We start from the raw sequence: 14,869 nt of genomic DNA, 5'->3' as shown, positions 1-14,869 counted from the left end.
GGGAGAGGGAGGGAGAGAGAGAGAGAGAGAGGGAGGGAGGGAGGTAGGGAGAGAGGGAGAGGGAGGGAGGGAGAGGGAGAGGGAGAGGGAGGGAGTGAGGGAGAGGGAGGGAGGGAGGAAGGGAGGGAGGGAGGGAGAGGGGAGTGAGGGAGGGAGGGAGGGGGAGGGAGAGGGAGGGAGAGGGGGAGTGAGGGAGAGGGAGGGAGAGGGAGGGAGGGAGGAGGGAGGGAGGAGGGTGTGAGGGAGGAGGGGGAGGGAGAGTGAGGGAGGGAGAGGGGAGGGAGGGAGAGGGATGGAGAGGGAGAGGCAGGGGAGGGAGAGTGAGGGAGGGAGGGGAGGTGAGGGAGGGAGAGAGTGAGGGAGGGAGGGTGAGGGGTGAGGGAGGGGAGGGAGGGAAGGAGTGAGGGAGGGAGAGGGAGGGAGTGAGTGAGTGAGTGAGTGAGGGAGGGAGAGGGAGAGTGAGGGAGGGAGAGGGAGAGTGAGGGAGGGAGAGGGAGAGGGAGGGAGGGAGTTAAGGAGGGAGAGGGAGGGAGGGAGTGAGGGAGGGAGTGAGAGAGGGAGAGGGGGAGGGAGGGAGAGGGAGTGAGGGAGAGGGAGGGAGGGAGGGAGGGAGAGGGGGAGTGTGGGAGGGAGAGGGAGGGTGAGGGAGGGAGAGGGAGAGTGGAAGAGGGAGAGGGAGGGAGAGTGAGGGAGGAAGACGGAGAGGGAGGGAGAGTGAGGGAGGGAGAGGGAGGGAGGGAGGGAGAGAGGGGAGGGAGAGGAAGGGAGGGACAGGGGGAGGGAGAGGGAGGGACAGGGGGAGGGAGGGGGGAGGGAGAGGAAGGGAGGGAGAGGGAGGGAGGGGAGACACACAGAGGGAGACAGACAGAGGTAGACAGACAGACAGACAGACAGACGGAGGGAGACAGACAGACGAACGCACAGACGGAGGGAGACAGACGGACAGACGGAGGGATACAGACAGACAGAGAGACGGACAGATGGAGGGAGACAGACAGACAGACACAGACAGACAGAGGGAGACAGACAGACAGACACAGACAGAGGGAGACAGACAGACAGAGGGAGACAGACAGACAGAGGGAGACAGAGACAGAGGGAGACAGAGAGACAGACAGAGGGAGACGAACAGAGGGAGACCAGACAGACAGACAGACGGACACGGACGGAGGGAGACAGACAGACAGAGGGAGGGAGGGAGATGGACGGAGGGAAACAGACAGACAGACAGGCGGAGGGAGGGAGACGGACGGAGGGAGACAGACACACAGACAGAGGGAGGGAGACGGACGGAGGGAGATGGACAGACGGACAGACAGACAGGGAGAGGGAGGGAGAGGTAGGGGGAGAGGGAGAGAGGGAAAGAGAGGGAGGGAGGGGGAGGGAGAGGGAGAGAAAGGGAGGGAGGGGGAGGGAGAGAAAGAGGGAGGGAGGGAGAGGGAGAGAAAGAGAGAGAGGGAGAGAGAGGAAGAGAAAGAGAGAGAGGGAGAGAAAGAGAGGGAGGGAGGGAGAGAGAGGGAGAGAAAGAGGGAGGGAGAGAGAGAGAGAGAAAGCGAGTAGGAGGGAGAGATAGAGAGGTAGAGAAAGAGAGTAGGAGGGAGAGATAGAGAGTAGGAGGGAGAGATGTGTGTATGCTGGGTCTGGTGGCGCAGTGGATGAAGGCGTCCGCTGCAGGGGCCTGTGTTCAACCTCATTTGCATAGTTTTTTTGTTTGCTCTAGCCCCGCCCCCTCACCCTACTGCCCCCGCCCCCATCGGTGCAGCCCTCGGCCATAAACCACACTGTAAATTTAGCCCGAGAGAAAGTTTGTGAGTACCCATGATCTAACAGGTCCAAGTCCTGTCCTTTGTAAGACTGATTACAATCGGAAATTCCAGGATGCCAAATAAAATAGTCCCTTCCAGTAAAAGAAAAGGCAAATCAGCAAATCACTAGAAACAATGTCAACAAATGAACACAATGGTCGAAGCTTTGACCTATCAATCTGTGAAAATGGATGTTCCAATGGACATTCATCAAGGAATAGCTCTTTCCTAATTAGACAATGAGCCAAAACTTGCTAAGACATTGGATTTTTATCAAAGGAAAGGATGCGGAGATTCACGGTGCAGTATATACTCTCCCCAACTAAACTTTACAAAGTATCCATATACTGTTTTGATATGTGACAGACCCAGAGAAATTATCCCTAGCTCGGTGCAGGTACCCAAAGAAGCACAAGCATATAAGAACAGTTGCCCTCACTTACCCGAAGGTGACATGCTTCATCATCGGGCGGTGCTCCTCACCAGGCCGGAGCTGCAATGCCTGAAAGACCCTGCAAGAGGGCGCTTTGTGGGAGATCGCTTAATCGAAGTCGATGGAGCATTGTGGGGTCAAAGGTGGAAAACCCCACAAAAGTGAGAAAAATGGTGAATGGTGTGGAGTAAAATCAGCTACCAACCAGTTGTTGTTGAGTTAAAAGAATTGCAGGAAAACACAGGATATAATGGTCCAGGTCCCCGCAGGTGAACCGTGAATCGGTCACTCATAGGCTATAATGCACTCCGTTATGGGTCACCCTCCTAAGATATTAGGGCAGACCCCCTGCCGAAATGAACCATGTCACCTTCAGAGGAGTGAGTGCGACTTTTCTTACAAACTCATGCTTATTTGGGTACCTACAGTCAGCTAGTTCCAGTTTCTGTGGGGCTGTCACATATCGGAAGAGTATACTGATACTTTGTTAGACATTAGATATTCGTCAACATAATTATGAACCCAACCAGGATCCAGGAAGACACTGTTTCTGCAGAAAAATAATGGGTAAATTGAGAACACTACCAAACATACACCACATATCGGTAAACACTTGCAAAATATTTAACATGAAGTAGCACAGTCCATTAAGAGCCATCGACATATGGAAATTGCAATGGAACACTTAAGTAGAATGAACCTCCCTCAAAACATGGAATCTCATACTATCCAAAACATTAGTAGATCATGAAAAGGGTTATAGGTATTAAAAAAGGACAGAAAGAAATGCCTCCACAACTGAGAAAACAAAAAGTCTACAAAAAGGAGTCAAAAGAATGCACTCCCAAAACCTCATATCAAGGAAAAGCAAAAGCAAGTTAAAGAAACTAATAAGACTTCTTACCTGCTTTGGGCATCTTAAAAAACAGCAACAGATTAATACTCTCACAAACAGTATTTTCATCAATATTAACAATACTAATACTCTACCAAGCATAAAATCTCACACTAAGGAAACAGAAATAGACATTAAGGGTTATTTTTTGTCAACCCACAAGTACAGAAACACTTCTGTAATATAGCAAAGGGAACAAGACAACAAAATCATTATCAAAGAAAACTAAAACACAAAAGAAGACTAAGGGCCTCATTGCGATGGCGGTGGGACTAACACCTAGGTCGTCGATGACATTAGGCCGTCGATGACAGTCCCACTGCCTTGGTACCCTGAATGTCCGCCCGCCCCATTATGATGGCAGGCAGATGGAGGACGCTTGGAGAGACTGACTGCCACACATCCTAAGGTGGCCCATCAGTACGTCAGAGGGACTGCAATCCCTACAACAGTGGCAGTGCCTGCTCAGCCATGGCCATAGGGATTACAATGCCCCTTTCTGTAGGGGGTTTCATGGTAAAGCCACCATGAAAAGGCAGATGGAAAGTGACTTGGCCTGTAGTGGGCCCCCTGCCTCTGGCCCTCTGATATGGGCCTTGGGGGGCACCTATGGTGGCCCCTAAATATCCCTGCACCATGTGGCAGGCACATAGTGCAGGGATATGAGCAATGTGTTTTTTCTGTATTGCGGCATGTGCTGTAGCCTGCAGCACACGCCGCAATACAAAATATACAGATTGTGAATGCCTTGACGGCAGTCTTATCGTAATCCCAATGGCGGGACTGCCGACTACCAGTCCGGTGGTCCTTGTTCTGCCACGGTGCCGGTCATACGTAAGTCCGACCGGCATCGCAATGAAGCCCTAAGTTCTGTGAGCTAGTAAAACTACTAAAAATTACCACCACAGGACAACAAAAGACAATCACTATCCTTACCTATTGCTGCGTTAATGAAGCAATCAAAGAAAAGTTGAGAGATCGAATGTTATCTTCCAATTATCACGGACATAACAAAACTGAACATGGAAGCAACCACAAATGACCTGTAGAAAAACATTAGGATTCATAAAACATTTTTCTACATTGAAAGACTAGATTATGAAAAGACAAAGACATGTAATCAGGAGAGGGGGGACAGGAGAGCTGGTTATTTAGAGAGGTCCTGTTCTAATGCTCCCGGGGGTCTACGTAGGAAAAACAGGTAAGAGCAGTTCCTCTAAATGGCCAATTTGGAAAGGATCGTTGTGATTTTAGCTGTTAAGTCTAATCTGGGGGGGGGGAATTAAATTTCAGATCTTGTTGCCCTCACACACCTGTTAGGGTGTCATGCTTCATCATTGGGCGCTCCTCGTCGGACCGGCGCTGCAATGTCCAACGGGCCTGGTGGCATCTTTAGCGGAGATCTTTTGATCTGAGAACGCCGTTCATGTGAAGACCATTTGTGTGACTGTGGAGGGTAATAGCTCCTAAAGAATGTGGGGATTTGAAAAAACTAAAATAGACCCTGGCCCCTCAATTGTTTTAATTAGGTTAAGTAGGGCTGGGACTAAATAAAACCAGGGAGGCTACTCAGGTGATTCTAGGTATCAGGATAGCCTATAGTTGACAGGGGTCAACATGTTTCGTGTCAAGGATGCTCAAAATCGAGCGACACTTCTTCAGGACCGTGGGACCAACTCTAAATACATGTACCACAATTCTTATAAAGGGGTATCTGGGGTCAACCACACGTAATGCTGAACCTAAATATGGTCCAGAATTGAAGGCTCCGCCTCAGGATGAGGGGATCAGAGCTTCAGGTGAGGTGCAGACACATCCTGTTTTGGCCTGCCCTCCGCCACTATCGGTGGGACCGTTCCAGTGGTCCGGTTGCTACTCCTTCACCTATGAAGCTCTGATCCCCTCATCCTGAGGCGGAGCCTTCAATTCTGGACCATATTTAGGTTCAGCATTAGTTTTTCTCGCCATTCCAGTTTGAACCCAGCCATGTGCAAATCAGGCTTGACCCTGTGCCTCATGGGAACAGTCCAGCCCAAACTGCCAAGCCAGGTCCTCCCTGGACTGGAACCAAACATCCTAGGACCGGTTTCGGGGTTTCACCCCCCTTCAGCCAGGATAGCTTGATTCCAGTGGCATGGAGAGCACAGGACTCACGTCTGAGCATACCCGTCACACTCGGGGTGGCAAATGCAAAAACAACAGTTGATGGACAGAATGCAGAACAATGTCATACATTCACCCCAGTACAGAGATCTGGGCCTAAATCCATTGTTTTTTTGCTCACAATGCCATTTCAGTTTGAACCCAGCCATATGCAAATCAGCCTTGACCCTGTGCCTCATGGGAACAGTCCAGCCCGACCTACCAAACCAGGTCCTCCCTGGACTGGAACCAAGCATCCTAGGACCGGTTTCGGGGTTTCACCCCTCTTCAGCCAGGATGGCTTGATTCCAGTGCCATGGAGAGCACGGGACTCACGTCTGAGCATACCCGTCCCACTCAGGGTGGCAAATGCAAAAACAACAGTTGATGGACAGAATGCAGAACAATGTCATACATTGACCCCAGTACAGAGATCTGGGCCTAAATCCATCGTTTTTTTGCTAACCATGCCATTCCAGTTTGAACCCAGCCATAGGCAAATCAGCCTTGACCCTGTGGCTCATGGGAACAGTCCAGCCCGAACTGCCAAGCCAGGTCCTCCCTGGACTGGAACCAAGCATCCTAGGACCGGTTTCTGGGATTCAACCCTCTTCAGCCAGGATAGCTTGATTCCAGTGGCTTGGAGAGCACGGGACTCACGTTTGAGCATACCCGTCCCACGCGGGGTGGCAAATGCAAAAACAACAGTTGATGGACAGAATGCAGAACACTGTCATACATTCACCCCAGTACAGAGATCTGGGCCTAAAGCCATCGTTTTTCTGCTCCCCATGCCATTCCAGTTTGAACCCAGACATATGCAAATCAGCCTTGACCCTGTGACTCATGGGAACAGTCCAGCCCGAACTGCCAAGCCAGGCCCTCGCTGGACTGGAACCAAGCATCCTAGGACCGGTTTCAGGGTTTCACCCCTCTTCAGCCAGGATAGCTTGATTCCAGTGGCATGGAGAGCACGGGACTCACGTCTGAGCATACCCGTCCCACGCGGGGTGGCAAATGCAAAAACAACAGTTGATGGACAGAATGCAGAACAATGTCATAAATTCACTCCAGTACAGAGATCTGGGCCTAAATCTATCGTTTTTTTTCTCGCCATTCCAGTTTGAACCGAGCCATATGCAAATCAGCCTTGACCCTGTGCCTCATGGGAGCAGTCTAGCCCGAACTGCCAAGCCAGGTCCTCCCTGGACTGGAACCAAACATCCTAGGACTGGTTTCGGGGTTTCACCCCCCTTCAGCCAGGATAGCTTGATTCCAGTGGCATGGAGAGCACGGGACTCACGTCTGAGCATACCCGTCCCACTCGGGGTGGCAAATGCAAAAACAACAGTTGACGGACAGAATGCAGAACAATGTCATACATTCACCCCAGTACAGAGATCTGGGCCTAAATCCATCGTTTTTTTGCTCACAATGCCATTTCAGTTTGAACACAGCCATATGCAAATCAACCTTGACTCTGTGCCTCATGGGAACAGTCCAGCCCGACCTACCAAGCCAGGTCCTCCCTGGACTGGAACCAAGCATCCTAGGACCGGTTTCAGGGTTTCATCCCTCTTCAGCCAGGATGGCTTGATTCCAGTGGCATGGAGAGCACGGGACTCACGTCTAAGCATACCCGTCCCACTCAGGGTGGCAAATGCAAAAACAACAGTTGATGGACAGAATGCAGAACAATGTCATACATTGACCTCAGTACAGAGATCTGGGCCTAAATCCATCGTTTTTTTGCGAACCATGCCATTCCAGTTTGAACCCAGCCATAGGCAAATCAGCCTTGACCCTGTGGCTCATGGGAACAGTCCAGACCGAACTGCCAAGCCAGGTCCTCCCTGGACTGGAACCAAGCATCCTAGGACCGGTTTCGGGGTTTCAACCCTCTTCAGCCAGGATAGCTTGATTCCAGTGGCATGGAGAGCACGGGACTCACGTCTGAGCATACCCGTCCCACTCGGGGTGGCAAATGCAAAAACAACAGTTGATGGACAGAATGCAGAACAATGTCATACATTCACCCCAGTACAGAGATCTGGGCCTAAACCCATCGTTGTTTTGCTCACCATGCCATTCCAGTTTGAACCCAGCCATATGCAAATCAGCCTTGACCCTGTGCCTCATGGGAACAGTCCAGCCCGAACTGCCAAGCCATGTCCTCGCTCGACTAGAACCAAGCATCCTAGGACAGGTTTCGGGGTTTCACCCCTCTTCAGCTAGGATAGCTTGATTCCAGTGGCATGGAGAGCACGGGACTCACGTCTGAGCATACCCGTCCCACTCGGGGTGGCAAATGCAAAAACAACAGTTGATGGACAGAATGCAGAACAATGTCATACATTCACTCCAGTACAGAGATCTGGGTCTAAATCTATCGTTTTTTTGCTCGCCATTCCAGTTTGAACCCAGCCATATGCAAATCAGCCTTGACCCTGTGTCTCATGGGAACATACCAGCCCGAACTGCCAAGCCAGGTCCTCCCTGGACTGGAACCAAGCATCCTAGGACCGGTTTCGGGGTTTCACCCCTCTTCAGCCAGGATAGCTTGATTCCAGTGTCATGGAGAGCACGGGACTCACGTCTGACCATACCCGTCCCACTCGGGGAGGCAAATGCAAAAACAACAGTTGATGGACAGAAAGCAGAACAATGTCATACATTCATCCCAGTACAGAGATCTGGGCCTAAATCCATCGTTTTTTTGCTCACCATGCAATTCCAGTTTGAACCCAGCCATATGCAAATCAGCCTTGACCCTGTGCCTCATGGGAACAGTCCAGCCCGAACTGACAAACCAGGTCCTCCCTGGACTGGAACCAAGCATCCTAGGACCGGTTTCGGGGTTTCACCCCTCTTCAGCCAGAATAGCTTGATTCCAGTGGCATGGAGAGCACGGGACTCACGTCAGAGCATACCCGTCCCAGTCGGGGTGGCAAATGCAAAAACAACAGTTGGAGGACAGAATGCAGAAAATGTCATACATTCACCCCACTACAGAGATCTGGGCCTAAATCCATTGTTTTTTTGCTCACCATGCCATTCCAGTTTGAACCCAGCCATATGCAAATCAGCCTTGACCCCTGTGCCTCATGGGAACAGTCCAACCCGAACTGCTAAGCCAGGTCCTCCCTGGACTGGAACCAAGCATTCTAGGACCGGTTTCAGGGTTTCACCCCTCTTCAGCCAGGATAGCTTGATTCCAGTGGGATGGAGAGCACGGGACTCACGTCTGAGCATACCCGTCCCACTCGCGGTGGCAAATGCAAAAACAACAGTTGATGGACATAATGCAGAACAATGTCATACATTCACCCCAGTACAGAGATCTGGGCCTAAATCCATCGTTTTTCTGCTCACCATGCCATTCCAGTTTGAACCCAGCCATATGCAAATCAGCCTTGACCCTGTGGCTCATGGGAACAGTCCAGCCCGAACTGCCAAGCCAGGTCCTACCTGGACTGGAACCATGCATCCTAGGACCGGTTTCGAGGTTTCACTCCTCTTCAGCCAGGATAGCTTGATTCCAGTGGCATGGAGAGCACGGGACTCACGTCTGAGCATACCCGTCCCACTCGGGGTGGCAAAAGCAAAAACAACAGTTGATGGACAGAATGCAGAACAATGTCATACATTGACCCCAGTACAGAGATCTGGGCCTAAATCCATCGTTTTTTTGCTCACCATGCCATTCCAGTTTGAACTCAGCCATATGCAAATCAGCCTTGACCCCTGTGCCTCATGGGAACAGTCCAGCCCGAACTGCCAAGCCAGGTCCTCCCTGGACTGGAATCAAGCATCCTAGGATCGGTTCCGGGGTTTCACCCCTCTTCAGCCAGGATAGCTTGATTCCAGTAGCATGGAGAGCACGGGACTCACGTCTGAGCATACCCGTCCCAATCGGGGTGGGAAATGCAAAAATAACAGTTGATTGACAGAATGCAGAACAATGTCATACATTCACCCCAGTACAGAGATCTGGGCCTAAATCCATCGTTTTTTTGCTCACCATGCAATTCCAGTTTGAACCCAGCCATATGCAAATCAGTCTTGACCCTGTGCCTCATGGGAACAGTCCAGCCCGAACTGACAAACCAGGTCCTCCCTGGACTGGAACCAAGCATCCTAGGACCGGTTTCGGGGTTTCACCCCTCTTCAGCCAGAATAGCTTGATTCCAGTGGCATGGAGAGCACGGGACTCACGTCTGAGCATACCCGTCCCAGTCGGGGTGGCAAATGCAAAAACAACAGTTGGAGGACAGAATGCAGAAAATGTCATACATTCACCCCACTACAGAGATCTGGGCCTAAATCCATTGTTTTTTTGCTCACCATGCCATTCCAGTTTGAACCCAGCCATATGCAAATCAGACTTGACCCCTGTGCCTCATGGGAACAGTCCAACCCGAACTGCTAAGCCAGGTCCTCCCTGGACTGGAACCAAGCATTCTAGGACCGGTTTCAGGGTTTCACCCCTCTTCAGCCAGGATAGCTTGATTCCAGTGGGATGGAGAGCACGGGACTCACGTCTGAGCATACCCGTCCCACTCGCGGTGGCAAATGCAAAAACAACAGTTGATGGACATAATGCAGAACAATGTCATACATTCACCCCAGTACAGAGATCTGGGCCTAAATCCATCGTTTTTTTGCTCACCATGCCATTCCAGTTTGAACCCAGCCATATGCAAATCAGCCTTGACCCCTGTGCCTCATGGGAACAGTCCAGCCCGAACTGCCAAGCCAGGTCCTCCCTGGACTGGAACCAAGCATCCTAGGATCGGTTCCGGGGTTTCACCCCTATTCAGCCAGGATAGCTTGATTCCAGTGGCATGGAGAGCACGGGACTCACGTCTGAGCATACCCGTCCCAATCGGGGTGGGAAATGCAAAAATAACAGTTGATTGACAGAATGCAGAACAATGTCATACATTCACCCTAGTACAGAGATCTGGGCCTATATCCATCGTTGTTTTGCTCACCATGCCATTCCAGTTTGAACCCAGCCATATGCAAATCAGCCTTGACCCTGTGCCTCATGGGAACAGTCCAGCCCGAACTGCCAAGCCAGGTCCTCCCTGGACTGGAACCAAGCATCCTAGGACCGGTTTCAGGGTTTCACCCCTCTTCAGCCAGGATAGCTTGATTTCAGTGGCATGGAGAGCACGGGACTCACGTCTTAGCATACCCGTCCCACTCGGGGAGGCAAATGCAAAAACAACAGTTGATGGACAGAATGCAGAACAATGTCATACACTCACCCCAGTACAGAGATCTGGGCCTAAATCCATCGTTTTTTTGCTCACCATGCAGTTTGAACCCAGCCATATGCAAATCAGCCTTGACCCTGTGCCTCATGGGAACAGTCCAGCCCGAACTTCCAAGCCAGGTCCTCTCTGAACTGGGGTGGTGGAGTGAGCTAAAGAATGATGATGGATTAAACCCAGATCAGTAGACTGGGGGTGAGTGTTTGATTTGCTCAAGCGATCCGTCCATCATCCCCTTTGTTATCGCTTTGTTTGCCCTAAGTTGGCAGGGTATTCCCAGACGTGGGTCCCTTGCTCACTTTGCCACTGGATTCAAGATAGCCTGGCTGATGAGGGTTATGAACCCGAAACCGGTCCCAGGATGCTTGTTTCTGGTCCAGGGACGACATGGCTTGGCAGTTCGGGCTGGACTGTTCCCATGAGGCACAGCGTCAGACTGATTTGCATATGGCCATGTCTGAACTGGGGTGGTGGAGTGAGCTAAAGAATGATGATGGATTAAACCCAGATCAGTAGACTGGGGGTGAGTATTTGATTTGCTCAGCGCTCCGTCCATCATCCCCTTTAGTATCGCTTTATTCGCCTTAAGTTGGCAGGGTATGCCCAGACGTGGGTCCCTTGCTCACTTTGCCACTGGATTCAAGATAGCCTGGCTGATGAGGGTTATGAACCCGAAACCAGTCCCAGGATGCTTGTTTCCACTCCAGGGAAGACATGGCTTGGCAGTTCGGGCTGGACTGTTCTCATGAGGCACAGGATCAGACTGATTTGCATATGGCCATGTCTGAACTGGGGTGGTGGAGTGAGCTAAAGAATGATGATGGATTAAACCCAGATCAGTAGACTGAGTTTGAGTGTTTGATTTGCTCAAGCGCTCCGTCCATCATGCCCTTTGGTATCGCTTTGTTCGCCCTAAGGTGGCAGGGTATGCCCAGATGTGGGTCCCTTGCTCACTTTGCCACTGGATTCAAGATAACCTGGCTGATGAGGGTTATGAACCCGAAACCGGTCTCAGGATGCTTGTTTCCGGTCCAGGGAAGACATGGCTTGGCAGTTCGGGCTGGACTGTTCCCATGAGGCACAAGGTCAGACTGATTTACATATGGCCATGTCTGAACTGGGGTGGTGGAGTGAGCTAAAGAATGATGATGGATTAAACCCAGATCAGTAGACTGGGGGTGAGTGTTTGATTTGTTCAAGCGCTCCGTCCATCATCCCCTTTAGTATCGCTTTGTTCGCCCTAAGGTGGCAGGGTATGCCCAGACGTGGGTCCCTTGCTCACTTTGCCACTGGATTCAAGATAGCCTGGCTTATGAGGGTTATGAACCCGAAACCGGTCCCAGGATGCTTGTTTCCAGTCCAGGGAAGACATGGCTTGGCAGTTCGGGCTGGACTGTTCCCATGAGGTGCTGGAGCAGAGTTTTCAGTTTGAAAATTCTGGGGCTTTTGAAGCTCTGGCATGTCTATTCGTTGTATTAATTCATTAATAATTAATAATTAATTATTTGTCTTGTGAAAGTGCGTTTATATTAATCAATCCGAGAGGAGAGGGTTACATGTGAGTGTGCATAAATATGCTGTTTTAAAAAATAACGTGCGTGTTTTCATGTTTAAACGTTGCTATGTGCTGTTTATTTTTGAGCACAAAACGCTTTCTGAATTAATGCTTTTTTATGTTGCAAGTGCTAGATAAATGCATACACATAACGGTATTAGTGGGGTTAACACTGTTTAATCATTATGCTGTAGTAACGTTGTTTTTGTCTCTTTTAATTAAGATGGTCTATTAAGGCCTATGTTGGCCTAAGAAAAGATGGCTGAATTATGAGCCTGGCTGTGATTATAATATGAAAACTGTGACGAGGGAGACCCCTGCTGGAAATGGTCCTGAAGCTAACTGACCATGGTCCTTGTTGAGAAACTTTCCATGAGGACAGCAGCAGTTTTTGGGAAGTCTCCAAGAGAAATGAAAGTGTCCTTGGCAGCCTTGGGAAACAAAGGAGCCTTAGAGAAAAGCTCTGAACTGTGGCTCGATGGCCGAGGAGAAGCAGGATAATTGTGATACATGTTTTATTTTCTTGGTTCCTGTTCCGTAGTTTTCGTTATGTGTATTTTTCCTGAGCGGAGATTCTCAAATATAGCAATGTTACATCCTTTCCTTCTCGCTCTGCTTAGCAAGTCCGGCGGACATTACAGCTTTTTCTATGTTCCCAATGTATCTTTCTATTGTTTAGAAACTATAAGATGTTAGCCTAGAGAGGGTTTTTGCCACTTGCCATTTTGCCTGTGCCGCGTACCGAATCTGCGTTGCTAAGGATTGATGCTGATGAGACTTCGTCTTGAGAGACATTTACCGAGAGACTTGTCCTGACCCGTTCTGACATTTAGCTAGAAAAGGTAACTATGAGAAATGATTTACTCTGATTGATTTCCTTTGACTAATTTTAGATAAAGCAATATAATTTTAAACATGGTGTTGGATATTCTTTCTTGTCAATTATTGGGTTTGCATTATTGATTATTGTTGTATATATTGTATAGATTATGCTTAAGGACAGTCACAAAAACCAGGTCTTATCGACCTCGATATAGATGCAGGGTGTTAGGAGTGTTTTCTTTCCACAGGTTTATTACTGGTAGAGTATTTGAGCGTATGTTAGTGAAATGGGCCCTAGCGTATGATGTATGCATGTGCGTGTAGCTGTGAGATTACTCAATCCGTGGTAGTGGGAATATTGTACACACCCTGATCTCTATCAATTTCCTGGTAGCAGAGATTGATGGTTTTTGATGATTGTCTTGATTAGATAAGATTGTTTTTATTGATTATTGATTATAGGTTCATGTTGGTATATGTACTAATACTATATGTTGGAGTCGTAATGTTGAGTTATATGTAGTGCTTCTGGAACTTGGAAGCTGTGGCAGTTCCGTAGTAGGGCAGAGGGAAGTAAATGCTGCTCTCGGGAAAGACGGAATTGTAAGGAATAACGTGTGACAATTGAAGTTGCGCGTCACATTGTCTGGGTTCGGAATTAGTGACATCGTCGTATGTTACTATTAGATATTTCTAGTATATAAGGAGTGTGTATGATAGTGAAGGTTATCTGTGAAACTCTGGTCTTAAGTCCCAGGGATCCGTAAGGATTTCCGTTAAAGCTTATCGCGGGAGGAGTAATAGGTATTCTCTGAGCTTATTTGAAGAACTGGGCAAAGAATGTTTGCTTAGTTAATGTGTGTTATAATTCTGTAGTGGAGCAGATTGTCTGTTCTCGGGAAGCAGGATTCTGTGTGTATGTACTATATTTCCTTTGTATGAATGTGCGTGAATGTTTGTACATTTAGTTGATTGTAAGACTCTTTGGACAAGTCCTAGAGGAAACAATTAATGAATGTATGTTAGTGGGGCAGAGTAGAGGAAGTGCTACTGTGTCAATGAAAGGTTTCTTATGAAATAGACTCTCTTTTACTATTCTGTGGTTAGCGAAGCAGACAATGGAGATGTTTTTATGTTGTAACTAATAGATTTTGTAGAAATTTTGACACGAAGTCTACTGAAAAGATTTTGTAAAGGAGGGGTAGACGAGTGACAGAAGACAAGAGACAAACTGCAGCGACTGTTGACGTCAGAAAGACCGCGCTCTGATTGGATGGTAGATCAGAATAGTGCTCGCGCTAGGATTGGTGCGTTAGTGTGAGTCGCGTTGCAATTGGTTGAAAATTCGTATTGTATATTTATAATACGGAAAGAGTAGAGAGCTTTTTGTAAACGCTAAAATGTATTACCAAGAAGAGAAAAAGAAGAAAAATTTTTGGGGTAAAGTTAAAAAGTGGTTTAGCAAGGATAAAGATGTTAAAACAAGAGAGGGCGAGTTGTTACCTCCACCGAAAACACCTGCATCCTATATGGCTGCAAGACATGGGTTTCAAACCTGTATATGGTTGGAGAATTGGGTTAGGTATACTAAAGAAGATGGTGTTCTAGCTTTTCCAGAACATGGTTCATTTAATCTGGCCGTGTTGAGAAATCTACGGGAAAAGATGCTATGTCTTGACCCGAAACCGAGACCTACACAGTTCGAGGCTTTAGTGGAATGGGAAGAGGAAGTACATGAGAGAGAGAAACAAAGATCTGGAGGGTATTATAGGTACATGTTTGGGAGGAGACATGATCGTGAGACTCATCATGATCGAATGAAAAGGTGGCGAGATGTTAGTATGTCAGAGGGATTATATCCGATGAGAACAGTTGAAGGAGGAGCAGAAAGGGTTCCTGAGTCAGAAATAAGAAAATATGGAGTTAATGAGTATGAGG

The sequence above is a fragment of the Triturus cristatus genome, chromosome 4_1 (genome assembly GCF_964204655.1).
Source record: "Triturus cristatus chromosome 4_1, aTriCri1.1, whole genome shotgun sequence".
Taxonomy (NCBI): Eukaryota; Metazoa; Chordata; class Amphibia; order Caudata; family Salamandridae; genus Triturus; species Triturus cristatus.
The sequence above is the reverse complement of the archived record's forward strand: the minus strand, read 5'-3'. Positions refer to the sequence as shown.